At 41.5% G+C, this 18,034-nt stretch overlaps 22 non-coding genes and 9 pseudogenes across 22 annotated transcripts; all 31 read right to left on the bottom strand.

Moving 5' to 3' along the window:
• Positions 1 to 213: 213 nt before the first annotated feature.
• LOC149270808 (5S ribosomal RNA) lies at positions 214 to 332 on the bottom strand. Its single transcript, XR_016268759.1, has one exon. It is a non-coding gene; the product is annotated as a 5S ribosomal RNA (ribosomal RNA).
• A 383-nt stretch (positions 333 to 715) lies between these two features.
• LOC149270807 (5S ribosomal RNA) lies at positions 716 to 834 on the bottom strand. Its single transcript, XR_016268758.1, has one exon. It is a non-coding gene; the product is annotated as a 5S ribosomal RNA (ribosomal RNA).
• Positions 835 to 1,203: 369 nt separating this feature from the next.
• On the bottom strand, positions 1,204 to 1,322 carry LOC149270806 (5S ribosomal RNA). Its single transcript, XR_016268757.1, has one exon. It is a non-coding gene; the product is annotated as a 5S ribosomal RNA (ribosomal RNA).
• A 379-nt stretch (positions 1,323 to 1,701) lies between these two features.
• LOC149270805 (5S ribosomal RNA) lies at positions 1,702 to 1,820 on the bottom strand. The gene has a single exon (XR_016268756.1). It is a non-coding gene; the product is annotated as a 5S ribosomal RNA (ribosomal RNA).
• Positions 1,821 to 2,223: 403 nt separating this feature from the next.
• Positions 2,224 to 2,342, bottom strand: LOC149270804 (5S ribosomal RNA). Its single transcript, XR_016268754.1, has one exon. It is a non-coding gene; the product is annotated as a 5S ribosomal RNA (ribosomal RNA).
• Positions 2,343 to 2,734: 392 nt separating this feature from the next.
• On the bottom strand, positions 2,735 to 2,853 carry LOC149270803 (5S ribosomal RNA). The gene has a single exon (XR_016268753.1). It is a non-coding gene; the product is annotated as a 5S ribosomal RNA (ribosomal RNA).
• A 399-nt stretch (positions 2,854 to 3,252) lies between these two features.
• On the bottom strand, positions 3,253 to 3,371 carry LOC149270802 (5S ribosomal RNA). The gene has a single exon (XR_016268752.1). It is a non-coding gene; the product is annotated as a 5S ribosomal RNA (ribosomal RNA).
• Positions 3,372 to 3,754: 383 nt separating this feature from the next.
• LOC149270801 (5S ribosomal RNA) lies at positions 3,755 to 3,873 on the bottom strand. Its single transcript, XR_016268751.1, has one exon. It is a non-coding gene; the product is annotated as a 5S ribosomal RNA (ribosomal RNA).
• A 379-nt stretch (positions 3,874 to 4,252) lies between these two features.
• LOC149270800 (5S ribosomal RNA) lies at positions 4,253 to 4,371 on the bottom strand (annotated as a pseudogene).
• A 387-nt stretch (positions 4,372 to 4,758) lies between these two features.
• On the bottom strand, positions 4,759 to 4,877 carry LOC149270799 (5S ribosomal RNA). The gene has a single exon (XR_016268750.1). It is a non-coding gene; the product is annotated as a 5S ribosomal RNA (ribosomal RNA).
• A 369-nt stretch (positions 4,878 to 5,246) lies between these two features.
• LOC149270798 (5S ribosomal RNA) lies at positions 5,247 to 5,365 on the bottom strand. The gene has a single exon (XR_016268749.1). It is a non-coding gene; the product is annotated as a 5S ribosomal RNA (ribosomal RNA).
• A 403-nt stretch (positions 5,366 to 5,768) lies between these two features.
• Positions 5,769 to 5,887, bottom strand: LOC149270797 (5S ribosomal RNA). The gene has a single exon (XR_016268748.1). It is a non-coding gene; the product is annotated as a 5S ribosomal RNA (ribosomal RNA).
• Positions 5,888 to 6,244: 357 nt separating this feature from the next.
• On the bottom strand, positions 6,245 to 6,363 carry LOC149270796 (5S ribosomal RNA). The gene has a single exon (XR_016268747.1). It is a non-coding gene; the product is annotated as a 5S ribosomal RNA (ribosomal RNA).
• A 383-nt stretch (positions 6,364 to 6,746) lies between these two features.
• On the bottom strand, positions 6,747 to 6,865 carry LOC149270795 (5S ribosomal RNA; annotated as a pseudogene).
• Positions 6,866 to 7,252: 387 nt separating this feature from the next.
• LOC149270794 (5S ribosomal RNA) lies at positions 7,253 to 7,371 on the bottom strand. Its single transcript, XR_016268746.1, has one exon. It is a non-coding gene; the product is annotated as a 5S ribosomal RNA (ribosomal RNA).
• Positions 7,372 to 7,740: 369 nt separating this feature from the next.
• LOC149270793 (5S ribosomal RNA) lies at positions 7,741 to 7,859 on the bottom strand. The gene has a single exon (XR_016268745.1). It is a non-coding gene; the product is annotated as a 5S ribosomal RNA (ribosomal RNA).
• Positions 7,860 to 8,262: 403 nt separating this feature from the next.
• On the bottom strand, positions 8,263 to 8,381 carry LOC149270792 (5S ribosomal RNA). Its single transcript, XR_016268743.1, has one exon. It is a non-coding gene; the product is annotated as a 5S ribosomal RNA (ribosomal RNA).
• Positions 8,382 to 8,774: 393 nt separating this feature from the next.
• LOC149270791 (5S ribosomal RNA) lies at positions 8,775 to 8,893 on the bottom strand (annotated as a pseudogene).
• A 2,049-nt stretch (positions 8,894 to 10,942) lies between these two features.
• LOC149270790 (5S ribosomal RNA) lies at positions 10,943 to 11,061 on the bottom strand. Its single transcript, XR_016268742.1, has one exon. It is a non-coding gene; the product is annotated as a 5S ribosomal RNA (ribosomal RNA).
• A 357-nt stretch (positions 11,062 to 11,418) lies between these two features.
• Positions 11,419 to 11,537, bottom strand: LOC149270789 (5S ribosomal RNA). The gene has a single exon (XR_016268741.1). It is a non-coding gene; the product is annotated as a 5S ribosomal RNA (ribosomal RNA).
• Positions 11,538 to 11,920: 383 nt separating this feature from the next.
• Positions 11,921 to 12,039, bottom strand: LOC149270788 (5S ribosomal RNA; annotated as a pseudogene).
• A 387-nt stretch (positions 12,040 to 12,426) lies between these two features.
• LOC149270787 (5S ribosomal RNA) lies at positions 12,427 to 12,545 on the bottom strand. The gene has a single exon (XR_016268740.1). It is a non-coding gene; the product is annotated as a 5S ribosomal RNA (ribosomal RNA).
• A 383-nt stretch (positions 12,546 to 12,928) lies between these two features.
• On the bottom strand, positions 12,929 to 13,047 carry LOC149270786 (5S ribosomal RNA). The gene has a single exon (XR_016268739.1). It is a non-coding gene; the product is annotated as a 5S ribosomal RNA (ribosomal RNA).
• A 371-nt stretch (positions 13,048 to 13,418) lies between these two features.
• On the bottom strand, positions 13,419 to 13,537 carry LOC149270785 (5S ribosomal RNA; annotated as a pseudogene).
• Positions 13,538 to 13,916: 379 nt separating this feature from the next.
• LOC149270784 (5S ribosomal RNA) lies at positions 13,917 to 14,035 on the bottom strand (annotated as a pseudogene).
• Positions 14,036 to 14,406: 371 nt separating this feature from the next.
• Positions 14,407 to 14,525, bottom strand: LOC149270783 (5S ribosomal RNA). The gene has a single exon (XR_016268854.1). It is a non-coding gene; the product is annotated as a 5S ribosomal RNA (ribosomal RNA).
• A 1,241-nt stretch (positions 14,526 to 15,766) lies between these two features.
• LOC149270782 (5S ribosomal RNA) lies at positions 15,767 to 15,885 on the bottom strand (annotated as a pseudogene).
• A 384-nt stretch (positions 15,886 to 16,269) lies between these two features.
• On the bottom strand, positions 16,270 to 16,388 carry LOC149270781 (5S ribosomal RNA; annotated as a pseudogene).
• Positions 16,389 to 16,772: 384 nt separating this feature from the next.
• LOC149270780 (5S ribosomal RNA) lies at positions 16,773 to 16,891 on the bottom strand. Its single transcript, XR_016268853.1, has one exon. It is a non-coding gene; the product is annotated as a 5S ribosomal RNA (ribosomal RNA).
• Positions 16,892 to 17,270: 379 nt separating this feature from the next.
• Positions 17,271 to 17,389, bottom strand: LOC149270779 (5S ribosomal RNA; annotated as a pseudogene).
• Positions 17,390 to 17,786: 397 nt separating this feature from the next.
• Positions 17,787 to 17,905, bottom strand: LOC149270778 (5S ribosomal RNA). The gene has a single exon (XR_016268852.1). It is a non-coding gene; the product is annotated as a 5S ribosomal RNA (ribosomal RNA).
• Between the last annotated feature and the right edge of the window lie 129 nt (positions 17,906 to 18,034).

Genomic DNA, 18,034 nt, shown 5'->3' with positions numbered 1-18,034 from the left:
GCAAAATGGAGCAAAATGGAGCAAAATGAAGCAAAATTAGCAATTGGAATTGACATTTGATATGGAAATGCAATAAATATTTATATGTATATGTTTATAATGCAGACACGATTTTACAAATTTGTAAAATTAAAGAACGATATATGAAGTAGAGAAATATGAAAAGGGCGTAATGGCGTAATGGCGTATAAGGTAAAAAAGTGTTTTGGACGATGCCAACAACACGCGGTGTTCCCAAGCGGTCCCCCATCTAAGTACTAACCGCGCCCGACGCTGCTTAATTTCGGTGATCGGACGAGAACCGATGTACTCAGCGTGGTATGGTCGTTGGCGACATAAATGTGGTTAGCGAACAAACATGAAGGCGTCATTGAGGAACAACACGTTGTGAATCCTTGGCCACTACAAATGAAGGCTGTGTGCTCCATGACTGGAGCTCAATGGCCAGCAAAAGCAAAGCAACAACAACGAGGCCAAATCTCGTTAATGGGCATGATGTGGTGGCAAAACGGAGCAAAATGGAGCAAAATGGAGCAAAATTAGCAATTGGAATTGACATTTGATATGGAAATGCAATAAATATTTATATGTATATGTCTATATGCAGACACGATTTTACAAATTTGTAAAATTAAAGAACGATATATGAAGTAGAGAAATATGAAAAGGGCGTAATGGCGTAATGGCGTATAAGGTAAAAAAGTGTTTTGGACGATGCCAACAACACGCGGTGTTCCCAAGCGGTCCCCCATCTAAGTACTAACCGCGCCCGACGCTGCTTAATTTCGGTGATCGGACGAGAACCGATGTACTCAGCGTGGTATGGTCGTTGGCGACATAAATGTGGTTAGCGAACAAACATGAAGGCGTCATTGAGGAACAACACGTTGTGAATCCTTGGCCACTACAAATGAAGGCTGTGTGCTCCATGACTGGAGCTCAATGGCCAGCAAAAGCAAAGCAACAACAACGAGGCCAAATCTCGTTAATGGGCATGATGTGGTGGCAAAACGGAGCAAAATGGAGCAAAATTAGCAATTGGTATTGACATTTGATATGGAAATGCAATAAATACTTATATATGTTTATATGCAGACACAATTTTACAAATTTGTAAAATTAAAGAACGATATATGAAGTAGAGAAATATGAAAAGGGCGTAATGGCGTAATGGCGTATAAGGTAAAAAAGTGTTTTGGACGATGCCAACAACACGCGGTGTTCCCAAGCGGTCCCCCATCTAAGTACTAACCGCGCCCGACGCTGCTTAATTTCGGTGATCGGACGAGAACCGATGTACTCAGCGTGGTATGGTCGTTGGCGACATAAATGTGGTTAGCGAACAAACATGAAGGCGTCATTGAGGAACAACACGTTGTGAATCCTTGGCCACTACAAATGAAGGCTGTGTGCTCCATGCCTGGAGCTCAATGGCCAGCAAAAGCAAAGCAACAACAACGAGGCCAAATCTCGTTAATGGGCATGATGTGGTGGCAAAACGGAGCAAAATGGAGCAAAATGGAGCAAAATTAGCAATTGGAATTGACATTTGATATGGAAATGCAATAAATATTTATATATGTTTATATGCAGACACAATTTTACAAATTTGTAAAATTAAAGAACGATATATGAAGTAGAGAAATATGAAAAGGGCGTAATGGCGTAATGGCGTATAAGGTAAAAAAGTGTTTTGGACGATGCCAACAACACGCGGTGTTCCCAAGCGGTCCCCCATCTAAGTACTAACCGCGCCCGACGCTGCTTAATTTCGGTGATCGGACGAGAACCGATGTACTCAGCGTGGTATGGTCGTTGGCGACATAAATGTGGTTAGCGAACAAACATGAAGGCGTCATTGAGGAACAACACGTTGTGAATCCTTGGCCACTACAAATGAAGGCTGTGTGCTCCATGACTGGAGCTCAATGGCCAGCAAAAGCAAAGCAACAACAACGAGGCCAAATCTCGTTAATGGGCATGATGTGGTGGCAAAACGGAGCAAAATGGAGCAAAATGGAGCAAAATGGAGCAAAATGAAGCAAAATTAGCAATTGGAATTGACATTTGATATGGAAATGCAATAAATATTTATATGTATATGTTTATATGCAGACACGATTTTACAAATTTGTAAAATTAAAGAACGATATATGAAGTAGAGAAATATGAAAAGGGCGTAATGGCGTAATGGCGTATAAGGTAAAAAAGTGTTTTGGACGATGCCAACAACACGCGGTGTTCCCAAGCGGTCCCCCATCTAAGTACTAACCGCGCCCGACGCTGCTTAATTTCGGTGATCGGACGAGAACCGATGTACTCAGCGTGGTATGGTCGTTGGCGACATAAATGTGGTTAGCGAACAAACATGAAGGCGTCATTGAGGAACAACACGTTGTGAATCCTTGGCCACTACAAATGAAGGCTGTGTGCTCCATGACTGGAGCTCAATGGCCAGCAAAAGCAAAGCAACAACAACGAGGCCAAATCTCGTTAATGGGCATGATGTGGTGGCAAAACGGAGCAAAATGGAGCAAAATGGAGCAAAATGAAGCAAAATTAGCAATTGGAATTGACATTTGATATGGAAATGCAATAAATATTTATATGTATATGTTTATATGCAGACACGATTTTACAAATTTGTAAAATTAAAGAACGATATATGAAGTAGAGAAATATGAAAGGGCGTAATGGCGTAATGGCGTATAAGGTAAAAAAGTGTTTTGGACGATGCCAACAACACGCGGTGTTCCCAAGCGGTCCCCCATCTAAGTACTAACCGCGCCCGACGCTGCTTAATTTCGGTGATCGGACGAGAACCGATGTACTCAGCGTGGTATGGTCGTTGGCGACATAAATGTGGTTAGCGAACAAACATGAAGGCGTCATTGAGGAACAACACGTTGTGAATCCTTGGCCACTACAAATGAAGGCTGTGTGCTCCATGACTGGAGCTCAATGGCCAGCAAAAGCAAAGCAACAACAACGAGGCCAAATCTCGTTAATGGGCATGATGTGGTGGCAAAACGGAGCAAAATGGAGCAAAATGGAGAAAAATGGAGCAAAATGGAGCAAAATTAGCAATTGGTATTGACATTTGATATGGAAATGCAATAAATACTTATATATGTTTATATGCAGACACAATTTTACAAATTTGTAAAATTAAAGAACGATATATGAAGTAGAGAAATATGAAAAGGGCGTAATGGCGTAATGGCGTATAAGGTAAAAAAGTGTTTTGGACGATGCCAACAACACGCGGTGTTCCCAAGCGGTCCCCCATCTAAGTACTAACCGCGCCCGACGCTGCTTAATTTCGGTGATCGGACGAGAACCGATGTACTCAGCGTGGTATGGTCGTTGGCGACATAAATGTGGTTAGCGAACAAACATGAAGGCATCATTGAGGAACAACACGTTGTGAATCCTTGGCCACTACAAATGAAGGCTGTGTGCTCCATGACTGGAGCTCAATGGCCAGCAAAAGCAAAGCAACAACAACGAGGCCAAATCTCGTTAATGGGCATGATGTGGTGGCAAAACGGAGCAAAATGGAGCAAAATGGAGCAAAATTAGCAATTGGAATTGACATTTGATATGGAAATGCAATAAATATTTATATGTATATGTCTATATGCAGACACGATTTTACAAATTTGTAAAATTAAAGAACGATATATGAAGTAGAGAAATATGAAAACGGCGTAATGGCGTAATGGCGTATAAGGTAAAAAAGTGTTTTGGACGATGCCAACAACACGCGGTGTTCCCAAGCGGTCCCCCATCTAAGTACTAACCGCGCCCGACGCTGCTTAATTTCGGTGATCGGACGAGAACCGATGTACTCAGCGTGGTATGGTCGTTGGCGACATAAATGTGGTTAGCGAACAAACATGAAGGCGTCATTGAGGAACAACACGTTGTGAATCCTTGGCCACTACAAATGAAGGCTGTGTGCTCCATGACTGGAGCTCAATGGCCAGCAAAAGCAAAGCAACAACAACGAGGCCAAATCTCGTTAATGGGCATGATGTGGTGGCAAAACGGAGCAAAATGGAGCAAAATGGAGCAAAATTAGCAATTGGAATTGACATTTGATATGGAAATGCAATAAATATTTATATATGTTTATATGCAGACACAATTTTACAAATTTGTAAAATTAAAGAACGATATATGAAGTAGAGAAATATGAAAAGGGCGTAATGGCGTAATGGCGTATAAGGTAAAAAAGTGTTTTGGACGATGCCAACAACACGCGGTGTTCCCAAGCGGTCCCTCATCTAAGTACTAACCGCGCCCGACGCTGCTTAATTTCGGTGATCGGACGAGAACCGATGTACTCAGCGTGGTATGGTCGTTGGCGACATAAATGTGGTTAGCGAACAAACAGGAAGAACAACACGTTGTGAATCCTTGGCCACTACAAATGAAGGCTGTGTGCTCCATGACTGGAGCTCAATGGCCAGCAAAAGCAAAGCAACAACAACGAGGCCAAATCTCGTTAATGGGCATGATGTGGTGGCAAAACGGAGCAAAATGGAGCAAAATGGAGCAAAATGGAGCAAAATGGAGCAAAATTAGCAATTGGTATTGACATTTGATATGGAAATGCAATAAATACTTATATATGTTTATATGCAGACACAATTTTACAAATTTGTAAAATTAAAGAACGATATATGAAGTAGAGAAATATGAAAAGGGCGTAATGGCGTAATGGCGTATAAGGTAAAAAAGTGTTTTGGACGATGCCAACAACACGCGGTGTTCCCAAGCGGTCCCCCATCTAAGTACTAACCGCGCCCGACGCTGCTTAATTTCGGTGATCGGACGAGAACCGATGTACTCAGCGTGGTATGGTCGTTGGCGACATAAATGTGGTTAGCGAACAAACATGAAGGCGTCATTGAGGAACAACACGTTGTGAATCCTTGGCCACTACAAATGAAGGCTGTGTGCTCCATGACTGGAGCTCAATGGCCAGCAAAAGCAAAGCAACAACAACGAGGCCAAATCTCGTTAATGGGCATGATGTGGTGGCAAAACGGAGCAAAATGGAGCAAAATTAGCAATTGGAATTGACATTTGATATGGAAATGCAATAAATATTTATATATGTTTATATGCAGACACAATTTTACAAATTTGTAAAATTAAAGAACGATATATGAAGTAGAGAAATATGAAAAGGGCGTAATGGCGTAATGGCGTATAAGGTAAAAAAGTGTTTTGGACGATGCCAACAACACGCGGTGTTCCCAAGCGGTCCCCCATCTAAGTACTAACCGCGCCCGACGCTGCTTAATTTCGGTGATCGGACGAGAACCGATGTACTCAGCGTGGTATGGTCGTTGGCGACATAAATGTGGTTAGCGAACAAACATGAAGGCGTCATTGAGGAACAACACGTTGTGAATCCTTGGCCACTACAAATGAAGGCTGTGTGCTCCATGACTGGAGCTCAATGGCCAGCAAAAGCAAAGCAACAACAACGAGGCCAAATCTCGTTAATGGGCATGATGTGGTGGCAAAACGGAGCAAAATGGAGCAAAATGGAGCAAAATGGAGCAAAATGAAGCAAAATTAGCAATTGGAATTGACATTTGATATGGAAATGCAATAAATATTTATATGTATATGTTTATATGCAGACACGATTTTACAAATTTGTAAAATTAAAGAACGATATATGAAGTAGAGAAATATGAAAAGGGCGTAATGGCGTAATGGCGTATAAGGTAAAAAAGTGTTTTGGACGATGCCAACAACACGCGGTGTTCCCAAGCGGTCCCCCATCTAAGTACTAACCGCGCCCGACGCTGCTTAATTTCGGTGATCGGACGAGAACCGATGTACTCAGCGTGGTATGGTCGTTGGCGACATAAATGTGGTTAGCGAACAAACAGGAGGAACAACACGTTGTGAATCCTTGGCCACTACAAATGAAGGCTGTGTGCTCCATGACTGGAGCTCAATGGCCAGCAAAAGCAAAGCAACAACAACGAGGCCAAATCTCGTTAATGGGCATGATGTGGTGGCAAAACGGAGCAAAATGGAGCAAAATTAGCAATTGGAATTGACATTTGATATGGAAATGCAATAAATATTTATATATGTTTATATGCAGACACAATTTTACAAATTTGTAAAATTAAAGAACGATATATGAAGTAGAGAAATATGAAAAGGGCGTAATGGCGTAATGGCGTATAAGGTAAAAAAGTGTTTTGGACGATGCCAACAACACGCGGTGTTCCCAAGCGGTCCCCCATCTAAGTACTAACCGCGCCCGACGCTGCTTAATTTCGGTGATCGGACGAGAACCGATGTACTCAGCGTGGTATGGTCGTTGGCGACAAAAATGTGGTTAGCGAACAAACATGAAGGCGTCATTGAGGAACAACACGTTGTGAATCCTTGGCCACTACAAATGAAGGCTGTGTGCTCCATGACTGGAGCTCAATGGCCAGCAAAAGCAAAGCAACAACAACGAGGCCAAATCTCGTTAATGGGCATGATGTGGTGGCAAAACGGAGCAAAATGGAGCAAAATGGAGCAAAATTAGCAATTGGAATTGACATTTGATATGGAAATGCAATAAATATTTATATGTATATGTCTATATGCAGACACGATTTTACAAATTTGTAAAATTAAAGAACGATATATGAAGTAGAGAAATATGAAAAGGGCGTAATGGCGTAATGGCGTATAAGGTAAAAAAGTGTTTTGGACGATGCCAACAACACGCGGTGTTCCCAAGCGGTCCCCCATCTAAGTACTAACCGCGCCTGACGCTGCTTAATTTCGGTGATCGGACGAGAACCGATGTACTCAGCGTGGTATGGTCGTTGGCGACATAAATGTGGTTAGCGAACAAACAGGAGGAACAACACGTTGTGAATCCTTGGCCACTACAAATGAAGGCTGTGTGCTCCATGACTGGAGCTCAATGGCCAGCAAAAGCAAAGCAACAACAACGAGGCCAAATCTCGTTAATGGGCATGATGTGGTGGCAAAACGGAGCAAAATGGAGCAAAATGGAGCAAAATGGAGCAAAATGGAGCAAAATTAGCAATTGGTATTGACATTTGATATGGAAATGCAATAAATACTTATATATGTTTATATGCAGACACAATTTTACAAATTTGTAAAATTAAAGAACGATATATGAAGTAGAGAAATATGAAAAGGGCGTAATGGCGTAATGGCGTATAAGGTAAAAAAGTGTTTTGGACGATGCCAACAACACGCGGTGTTCCCAAGCGGTCCCCCATCTAAGTACTAACCGCGCCCGACGCTGCTTAATTTCGGTGATCGGACGAGAACCGATGTACTCAGCGTGGTATGGTCGTTGGCGACATAAATGTGGTTAGCGAACAAACATGAAGGCGTCATTGAGGAACAACACGTTGTGAATCCTTGGCCACTACAAATGAAGGCTGTGTGCTCCATGACTGGAGCTCAATGGCCAGCAAAAGCAAAGCAACAACAACGAGGCCAAATCTCGTTAATGGGCATGATGTGGTGGCAAAACGGAGCAAAATGGAGCAAAATTAGCAATTGGAATTGACATTTGATATGGAAATGCAATAAATATTTATATATGTTTATATGCAGACACAATTTTACAAATTTGTAAAATTAAAGAACGATATATGAAGTAGAGAAATATGAAAAGGGCGTAATGGCGTAATGGCGTATAAGGTAAAAAAGTGTTTTGGACGATGCCAACAACACGCGGTGTTCCCAAGCGGTCCCCCATCTAAGTACTAACCGCGCCCGACGCTGCTTAATTTCGGTGATCGGACGAGAACCGATGTACTCAGCGTGGTATGGTCGTTGGCGACATAAATGTGGTTAGCGAACAAACATGAAGGCGTCATTGAGGAACAACACGTTGTGAATCCTTGGCCACTACAAATGAAGGCTGTGTGCTCCATGACTGGAGCTCAATGGCCAGCAAAAGCAAAGCAACAACAACGAGGCCAAATCTCGTTAATGGGCATGATGTGGTGGCAAAACGGAGCAAAATGGAGCAAAATGGAGCAAAATGGAGCAAAATGAAGCAAAATTAGCAATTGGAATTGACATTTGATATGGAAATGCAATAAATATTTATATGTATATGTTTATATGCAGACACGATTTTACAAATTTGTAAAATTAAAGAACGATATATGAAGTAGAGAAATATGAAAAGGGCGTAATGGCGTAATGGCGTATAAGGTAAAAAAGTGTTTTGGACGATGCCAACAACACGCGGTGTTCCCAAGCGGTCCCCCATCTAAGTACTAACCGCGCCCGACGCTGCTTAATTTCGGTGATCGGACGAGAACCGATGTACTCAGCGTGGTATGGTCGTTGGCGACATAAATGTGGTTAGCGAACAAACATGAAGGCGTCATTGAGGAACAACACGTTGTGAATCCTTGGCCACTACAAATGAAGGCTGTGTGCTCCATGACTGGAGCTCAATGGCCAGCAAAAGCAAAGCAACAACAACGAGGCCAAATCTCGTTAATGGGCATGATGTGGTGGCAAAACGGAGCAAAATGGAGCAAAATGGAGCAAAATGAAGCAAAATTAGCAATTGGAATTGACATTTGATATGGAAATGCAATAAATATTTATATGTATATGTTTATATGCAGACACGATTTTACAAATTTGTAAAATTAAAGAACGATATATGAAGTAGAGAAATATGAAAAGGGCGTAATGGCGTAATGGCGTATAAGGTAAAAAAGTGTTTTGGACGATGCCAACAACACGCGGTGTTCCCAAGCGGTCCCTCATCTAAGTACTAACCGCGCCCGACGCTGCTTAATTTCGGTGATCGGACGAGAACTGATGTACTCAGCGTGGTATGGTCGTTGGCGACATAAATGTGGTTAGCGAACAAACATGAAGGCGTCATTGAGGAACAACACGTTGTGAATCCTTGGCCACTACAAATGAAGGCTGTGTGCTCCATGACTGGAGCTCAATGGCCAGCAAAAGCAAAGCAACAACAACGAGGCCAAATCTCGTTAATGGGCATGATGTGGTGGCAAAACGGAGCAAAATGGAGCAAAATGGAGCAAAATGGAGCAAAATGGAGCAAAATGGAGCAAAATTAGCAATTGGTATTGACATTTGATATGGAAATGCAATAAATACTTATATACACTCATGATGAAAATAATAAGTACACCCAAAAATTTTTGAAGATTCTGTCATAACTAATTAATTTTTGATATTTTTGAAAAAAAAATCGATGGTAACTTTAAGAGAGCAATCTGGCAATATGATGCATGCCAAAAAAAAAATTATATTTCCCCCTAAATTCATAGTAGTCACAATAAACTGAAATAGGCCTGCTGAAAATAATAGGTACACTCCATTACTTCAGCCCGAAAAAAAAAGTTTAGAATAAGAATGATTTCTTTTATTGTTGTAAAATAGTAGGTAACCTTCCTACAGATGTTTGATGTAAAAAAAATTATCAATATCATATGTAGATGGGTCGAAATATTAATTGTTCGAGTCAGGAACGCAGAATTGCTAAAAACCTTCGAAGGAATGGCAAATCTTTGCGTGAAATTGCGAAACTGATGAACAGATCTCTTAACGTTGTGCAAAATGCTTTAAAGATGCACAATAAAAAGAGAACACGTGGAAGTCCATCGAAAACCACACTAGAACTGGACCGACGCATTATAAGGATTGCAACTTTTCCGACCCTTTCAAATCTTCAAAGGTCATTGCTTCCGTAATAGATAATATTATTAATGCTTCTTCAATTAGGAGATGACTACATATGGCTAAACTATCAGGTCGTATCGAAAAAATGGTTGAAATCGATGCGCACCAAAAATTTTATGATGATGCAAAATTTTGCTAAAGACCACATCACCTGGGAAGGATCTGAAAGTAAAAAAAAAGTGGCGTATTATCCTATTTAACGACGAAACCAAAATTTGCCATTATAGAAATGACTATTCCATGCATGTAAGACTCCTTACAGGTAAAGAATTCGATCCTCGCTACACAAAAAAAATAGTGAAGCATGTCGGTGGAAACATTATGGTGTGGGGCTGCTTCTGTATCGTCTGATTTTCCTAATATCTGACGTTATGAGAGTAGCAGACTACAGGGATATTTTCGAAAATATAATGTTACCATATGCTGAGGATAACATGCCTCTGCGCTAGGTTTGACAACAAGATAACGGCCCGAGACACTCGTCTACAATAGAATAAGCTTGGCTCGAGGTTAGTAAGGTGGACACTCTCGCTTGGCCCAGTCATTCTCCTGATCTGAATCCAACCGAAAACGTGTGTAGTGCATTGATAAAGCAGATGGTAAAGAAAAAGTGTGACATTAAACGCCAAATAATGGACTGTGTCCAAGAAACCTGGAGGAAGATTACGAATGGGACCTGCCAAGCTTTAAATAGGAGTATGACCAATCAGATACAAAATTTGTATGAAAATAAAAGAGGATATACAGGATATTGATCCAAAAATATAATAGCAAAAGATTTTGAATGATTTGAAAATCAAAAAATTAAATACATCTTACGAAAGTAAAGTGTACCTATTATTTTTGTCAAGCACAAAAAGCTCCATTTTTGTTTATTTGTTTGTAACTTTTAAAAAAATAATTTTTTTTTTCCAAATTTATGTATTTTCATTAATATATACCTAATACACAAATGTGCATTTAAATTTTCATGTTAAGGGCAGTAGAAAAAATGTTTTGCTAAACTAAACTCAAAAAAGTTTAATTTTAAGGGGTGTACCTATTATTTTCATCATGAGTGTATGTTTATATGCAGACACAATTTTACAAATTTGTAAAATTAAAGAACGATATATGAAGTAGAGAAATATGAAAACGGCGTAATGGCGTAATGGCGTATAAGGTAAAAAAGTGTTTTGGACGATGCCAACAACACGCGGTGTTCCCAAGCGGTCCCCCATCTAAGTACTAACCGCGCCCGACGCTGCTTAATTTCGGTGATCGGACGAGAACCGATGTACTCAGCGTGGTATGGTCGTTGGCGACATAAATGTGGTTAGCGAACAAACAGGAGGAACAACACGTTGTGAATCCTTGGCCACTACAAATGAAGGCTGTGTGCTCCATGACTGGAGCTCAATGGCCAGCAAAAGCAAAGCAACAACAACGAGGCCAAATCTCGTTAATGGGCATGATGTGGTGGCAAAACGGAGCAAAATGGAGCAAAATTAGCAATTGGAATTGACATTTGATATGGAAATGCAATAAATATTTATATATGTTTATATGCAGACACAATTTTACAAATTTGTAAAATTAAAGAACGATATATGAAGTAGAGAAATATGAAAAGGGCGTAATGGCGTAATGGCGTATAAGGTAAAAAAGTGTTTTGGACGATGCCAACAACACGCGGTGTTCCCAAGCGGTCCCCCATCTAAGTACTAACCGCGCCCGACGCTGCTTAATTTCGGTGATCGGACGAGAACCGATGTACTCAGCGTGGTATGGTCGTTGGCGACAAAAATGTGGTTAGCGAACAAACATGAAGGCGTCATTGAGGAACAACACGTTGTGAATCCTTGGCCACTACAAATGAAGGCTGTGTGCTCCATGACTGGAGCTCAATGGCCAGCAAAAGCAAAGCAACAACAACGAGGCCAAATCTCGTTAATGGGCATGATGTGGTGGCAAAACGGAGCAAAATGGAGCAAAATGGAGCAAAATTAGCAATTGGAATTGACATTTGATATGGAAATGCAATAAATATTTATATGTATATGTCTATATGCAGACACGATTTTACAAATTTGTAAAATTAAAGAACGATATATGAAGTAGAGAAATATGAAAAGGGCGTAATGGCGTAATGGCGTATAAGGTAAAAAAGTGTTTTGGACGATGCCAACAACACGCGGTGTTCCCAAGCGGTCCCCCATCTAAGTACTAACCGCGCCTGACGCTGCTTAATTTCGGTGATCGGACGAGAACCGATGTACTCAGCGTGGTATGGTCGTTGGCGACATAAATGTGGTTAGCGAACAAACAGGAGGAACAACACGTTGTGAATCCTTGGCCACTACAAATGAAGGCTGTGTGCTCCATGACTGGAGCTCAATGGCCAGCAAAAGCAAAGCAACAACAACGAGGCCAAATCTCGTTAATGGGCATGATGTGGTGGCAAAACGGAGCAAAATGGAGCAAAATGGAGCAAAATGGAGCAAAATGGAGCAAAATTAGCAATTGGTATTGACATTTGATATGGAAATGCAATAAATACTTATATATGTTTATATGCAGACACAATTTTACAAATTTGTAAAATTAAAGAACGATATATGAAGTAGAGAAATATGAAAAGGGCGTAATGGCGTAATGGCGTATAAGGTAAAAAAGTGTTTTGGACGATGCCAACAACACGCGGTGTTCCCAAGCGGTCCCCCATCTAAGTACTAACCGCGCCCGACGCTGCTTAATTTCGGTGATCGGACGAGAACCGATGTACTCAGCGTGGTATGGTCGTTGGCGACATAGATGTGGTTAGCGAACAAACATGAAGGCGTCATTGAGGAACAACACGTTGTGAATCCTTGGCCACTACAAATGAAGGCTGTGTGCTCCATGACTGGAGCTCAATGGCCAGCAAAAGCAAAGCAACAACAACGAGGCCAAATCTCGTTAATGGGCATGATGTGGTGGCAAAACGGAGCAAAATGGAGCAAAATGGAGCAAAATTAGCAATTGGAATTGACATTTGATATGGAAATGCAATAAATATTTATATGTATATGTCTATATGCAGACACGATTTTACAAATTTGTAAAATTAAAGAACGATATATGAAGTAGAGAAATATGAAAAGGGCGTAATGGCGTAATGGCGTATAAGGTAAAAAAGTGTTTTGGACGATGCCAACAACACGCGGTGTTCCCAAGCGGTCCCCCATCTAAGTACTAACCGCGCCCGACGCTGCTTAATTTCGGTGATCGGACGAGAACCGATGTACTCAGCGTGGTATGGTCGTTGGCGACATAAATGTGGTTAGCGAACAAACAGGAGGAACAACACGTTGTGAATCCTTGGCCACTACAAATGAAGGCTGTGTGCTCCATGACTGGAGCTCAATGGCCAGCAAAAGCAAAGCAACAACAACGAGGCCAAATCTCGTTAATGGGCATGATGTGGTGGCAAAACGGAGCAAAATGGAGCAAAATGGAGCAAAATTAGCAATTGGAATTGACATTTGATATGGAAATGCAATAAATATTTATATGTATATGTTTATATGCAGACACGATTTTACAAATTTGTAAAATTAAAGAACGATATATGAAGTAGAGAAATATGAAAAGGGCGTAATGGCGTAATGGCGTATAAGGTAAAAAAGTGTTATGGACGATGCCAACAACACGCGGTGTTCCCAAGCGGTCCCCCATCTAAGTGCTAACCGCGCCCGACGCTGCTTAATTTCGGTGATCGGACGAGAACCGATGTACTCAGCGTGGTATGGTCGTTGGCGACATAAATGTGGTTAGCGAACAAACATGAAGGCGTCATTGAGGAACAACACGTTGTGAATCCTTGGCCACTACAAATGAAGGCTGTGTGCTCCATGACTGGAGCTCAATGGCCAGCAAAAGCAAAGCAACAACAACGAGGCCAAATCTCGTTAATGGGCATGATGTGGTGGCAAAACGGAGCAAAATGGAGCAAAATGGAGCAAAATTAGCAATTGGAATTGACATTTGATATGGAAATGCAATAAATATTTATATATGTTTATATGCAGACACAATTTTACAAATTTGTAAAATTAAAGAACGATATATGAAGTAGAGAAATATGAAAAGGGCGTAATGGCGTAATGGCGTATAAGGTAAAAAAGTGTTTTGGACGATGCCAACAACACGCGGTGTTCCCAAGCGGTCCCTCATCTAAGTACTAACCGCGCCCGACGCTGCTTAATTTCGGTGATCGGACGAGAACCGATGTACTCAGCGTGGTATGGTCGTTGGCGACATAAATGTGGTTAGCGAACAAACAGGAGGAACAACACGTTGTGAATCCTTGGCCACTACAAATGAAGGCTGTGTGCTCCATGACTGGAGCTCAATGGCCAGCAAAAGCAAAGCAACAACAACGAGGCCAAATCTCGTTAATGGGCATGATGTGGTGGCAAAACGGAGCAAAATGGAGCAAAATGGAGCAAAATTAGCAATTGGAATTGACATTTGATATGGAAATGCAATAAATATTTATATGTATATGTTTATATGCAGACACGATTTTACAAATTTGTAAAATTAAAGAACGATATATGAAGTAGAGAAATATGAAAAGGGCGTAATGGCGTAATGGCGTATAAGGTAAAAAAGTGTTTTGGACGATGCCAACAACACGCGGTGTTCCCAAGCGGTCCCCCATCTAAGTACTAACCGCGCCCGACGCTGCTTAATTTCGGTGATCGGACGAGAACCGATGTACTCAGCGTGGTATGGTCGTTGGCGACATAAATGTGGTTAGCGAACAAACATGAAGGCGTCATTGAGGAACAACACGTTGTGAATCCTTGGCCACTACAAATGAAGGCTGTGTGCTCCATGACTGGAGCTCAATGGCCAGCAAAAGCAAAGCAACAACAACGAGGCCAAATCTCGTTAATGGGCATGATGTGGTGGCAAAACGGAGCAAAATGGAGCAAAATGGAGCAAAATGGAGCAAAATTAGCAATTGGAATTGACATTTGATATGGAAATGCAATAAATATTTATATATGTTTATATGCAGACACAATTTTACAAATTTGTAAAATTAAAGAACGATATATGAAGTAGAGAAATATGAAAAGGGCGTAATGGCGTAATGGCGTATAAGGTAAACAAGTAAGAAAGCTCCAGTCGAGACTGCTCGACTAGGAGATACCCTGAACCCTCCAAGCTGATATTCTAATCATTCTGCACTTCTTTTATGCACACATACATACACATGCATCCACACGCACGCATAAGCCTGCGCTCTGCTAACTGCGCAGTAAGCAGCGACTGCGCTTGGGCTGCGCTGCAGTGTGGGCAATATTATGAGAATTTATTTGTTAAATAATTTCTTTTGTAGACATACGATCTTAATGAAACTTTTAGAGCGTAATCATATGGTGAATATGTGTGTATATTCCAAAGCCCAAGCCTCTAGTATTTGAAATACGCTTTTTACAAAAGTGAGGGTGAGGGGGTGAATTTAAGGGTGAGGGGTAAATTTTAACAAAATCCGAAATTGTATAATATGCATATAAGCATACACTAAAAATTTGGAGACTCTAGCAATAAAGGTGTAGAAGATAGAATTTTATAACTGGTTTTCGTAAGGTTGTTTTTATCGATAAAAAAGATCGGGATGATTAGCGATTTTAATGATAAACTTGATATGCGCGCTGTAATTACGGACATTTTAAAAAAAATTTGAAGTCTCTAGCTCTTATAAGCTTCTGAAATCGACGCGTTCATACATACGGACGGACGGAACGGACGGACGGACGGACGGACGGACGGACGGAACGGACGGACGGACGGACGGACGGACAGACAGACGGACAGGGCAAAATCGACTCAGCTCGTCGTCCTGATCAAGAATATATATACTTTGTGGGGTCTTGCCACGCCGCCTTCTGCCTGTTACATACTTTTAACAAAACCATTATACCCTGATTTCCCATTTTCAATGGGTTCAGGTATAAAAAAGTGTTTTGGACGATGCCAACAACACGCGGTGTTCCCAGCGGTCCCTCATCTAAGTACTAACCGCATCCCGACGCTGCTTAATTTCGGTGATCGGACGAGAACCGATGTACTCAGCGTGGTATGGTCGTTGGCGACAAAAATGTGGTTAGCGAACAAACATGAAGGCGTCATTGAGGAACAACACGTTGTGAATCCTTGGCCACTACAAATGAAGGCTGTGTGCTCCATGACTGGAGCTCAATGGCCAGCAAAAGCAAAGCAACAACAACGAGGCCAAATCTCGTTAATGGGCATGATGTGGTGGCAAAACGGAGCAAAATGGAGCAAAATGGAGCAAAATTAGCAATTGGAATTGACATTTGATATGGAAATGCAATAAATATTTATATGTATATGTTTATATGCAGACACGATTTTACAAATTTGTAAAATTAAAGAACGATATATGAAGTAGAGAAATATGAAAAGGGGCGTAATGGCGTAATGGCGTATAAGGTAAAAAAGTGTTATGGACGATGCCAACAACACGCGGTGTTCCCAAGCGGTCCCTCATCTAAGTACTAACCGCGCCCGACGCTGCTTAATTTCGGTGATCGGACGAGAACCGATGTACTCAGCGTGGTATGGTCGTTGGCGACATAAATGTGGTTAGCGAACAAACATGAAGGCGTCATTGAGGAACAACACGTTGTGAATCCTTGGCCACTACAAATGAAGGCTGTGTGCTCCATGACTGGAGCTCAATGGCCAGCAAAAGCAAAGCAACAACAACGAGGCCAAATCTCGTTAATGGGCATGATGTGGTGGCAAAACGGAGCAAAAATGGAGCAAAATGGAGCAAAATTAGCAATTGGAATTGACATTTGATATGGAAATGCAATAAATATTTATATGTATATGTTTATATGCAGACACGATTTTACAAATTTGTAAAATTAAAGAACGATATATGAAGTAGAGAAATATGAAAAGGGCGTAATGGCGTAATGGCGTATAAGGTAAAAAAGTGTTATGGACGATGCCAACAACACGCGGTGTTCCCAAGCGGTCCCCCATCTAAGTACTAACCGCGCCCGACGCTGCTTAATTTCGGTGATCGGACGAGAACCGATGTACTCAGCGTGGTATGGTCGTTGGCGACATAAATGTGGTTAGCGAACAAACATGAAGGCGTCATTGAGGAACAACACGTTGTGAATCCTTGGCCACTACAAATGAAGGCTGTGTGCTCCATGACTGGAGCTCAATGGCCAGCAAAAGCAAAGCAACAACAACGAGGCCAAATCTCGTTAATGGGCATGATGTGGTGGCAAAACGGAGCAAAATGGAGCAAAATGGAGCAAAATTAGCAATTGGAATTGACATTTGATATGGAAATGCAATAAATATTTATATATGTTTATATGCAGACACAATTTTACAAATTTGTAAAATTAAAGAACGATATATGAAGTAGAGAAATATGAAAAGGGCGTAATGGCGTAATGGCGTATAAGGTAAAAAAGTGTTATGGACGATGCCAACAACACGCGGTGTTCCCAAGCGGTCCCTCATCTAAGTACTAACCGCGCCCGACGCTGCTTAATTTCGGTGATCGGACGAGAACCGATGTACTCAGCGTGGTATGGTCGTTGGCGACATAAATGTGGTTAGCGAACAAACATGAAGGCGTCATTGAGGAACAACACGTTGTGAATCCTTGGCCACTACAAATGAAGGCTGTGTGCTCCATGACTGGAGCTCAATGGCCAGCAAAAGCAAAGCAACAACAACGAGGCCAAATCTCGTTAATGGGCATGATGTGGTGGCAAAACGGAGCAAAATGGAGCAAAATGGAGAAATGGAGCAAAATGGAGCAAAATTAGCAATTGGTATTGACATTTGATATGGAAATGCAATAAATACTTATATATGTTTATATGCAGACACAATTTTACAAATTTGTAAAATTAAAGAACGATATATGAAGTAGAGAAATATGAAAAGGGCGTAATGGCGTAATGGCGTATAAGGTAAAAAAGTGTTATGGACGATGCCAACAACACGCGGTGTTCCCAAGCGGTCCCCCATCTAAGTACTAACCGCGCCCGACGCTGCTTAATTTCGGTGATCGGACGAGAACCGATGTACTCAGCGTGGTATGGTCGTTGGCGACATAAATGTGGTTAGCGAACAAACAGGAGGAACAACACGTTGTGAATCCTTGGCCACTACAAATGAAGGCTGTGTGCTCCATGACTGGAGCTCAATGGCCAGCAAAAGCAAAGCAACAACAACGAGG

The sequence above is a fragment of the Drosophila arizonae genome, chromosome 2, assembly GCF_054131065.1.
Source record: "Drosophila arizonae isolate 15081-1271.41 chromosome 2, UAZ_ARI_1.0, whole genome shotgun sequence".
Taxonomy (NCBI): domain Eukaryota; kingdom Metazoa; phylum Arthropoda; class Insecta; order Diptera; family Drosophilidae; genus Drosophila; species Drosophila arizonae.
This window is presented reverse-complemented; position numbering and strand designations above follow the sequence as displayed.